The following is a 1,158-nucleotide window of genomic DNA, read 5'->3' on the forward strand; positions in this document are numbered from 1 at the left end:
ATTATACTCACTTATATTAAACTAGAAATTGAAACATCACGACCCCATCCTTACTTTCAGAAACTCTCTAACTACATCCTTCAATAACATATTAGAAACACAAGTTATAAATAAATATGACAATTATTATGGGTTGATACGTCTAGAATTTTTATTAATTCAAAAGAAAGAAAATAAATATTCTAAAACAATCCATCCAGCCATAATCTAACTAAATACTCCAAATATTATTCAATAATAATTCATTGAATGTAGCATTTAATTTTAACCTTTCCAACCACGTGACTTAGTGACCCCGTCCTAAACATCAAAACCTACCTAACCATATTATTTTGCAAAAATTATCCAATAATCTATTTAAAAAAACACGAAAAATCATAGGATATACTTCAATTCACCAATGTTGTAACCACACGACTCCATCTTTTTAACCAAATATTGCCAAAATTATCCACTAATATGTTTTATATTACAAAAAAACGAAAACAACAAAACACAGGGTTTACTTCGATTCACCAATATTTCAACTGGCACTTAAATTCAACCTTTTCAATGACCTGACTCTATCTTAAATATAGGAAAGTATATAAATAAATATTGCATCAATTACTATACTGAAGGCTGGTGTGTCATACACAAAAAAACACAGGTTTTACACAATATTTCAACTAGTACTTAATTTAACATTTCCAACAACACGACTCTTTAAGTTTAATATAAGAACCTGATTAAATATTGCAAAAAATTATCCAATAATAAAAAAACAAAAAAGCTCAGTTATACAGTAATTCACCGATTTTTAAAACAACACTTGATTTAACATTTCCAATAACACGACTTCGTACCTGATTGAAAAAAACTTTCTCATGAAATATTGCAATAAAAATTATCCAATAATATGTTTCTATATTACAAAGAAAATCAAAAAGAAAGCAACTCGTTATACAAGTTCTACAGTAATTTAACAATATTTAAATCAACACTTTAATTCAACCTTTCTAGAGACACGAATTTTTCTTTAATTAAACTTTCTAATTGAATATTTCAATAATTATTCCAAAAGCTGCTGAACAAATAACCACTTCAATATAAATACAGAAAAAACACTTCACATTTCATTTCACTTAAATTTGATATTTCTACTGATTCGTAATGGGT

This window comes from Lottia gigantea, assembly GCF_000327385.1.
Source record: "Lottia gigantea unplaced genomic scaffold LOTGIsca_124, whole genome shotgun sequence".
NCBI lineage: Eukaryota > Metazoa > Mollusca > Gastropoda > Lottiidae > Lottia > Lottia gigantea.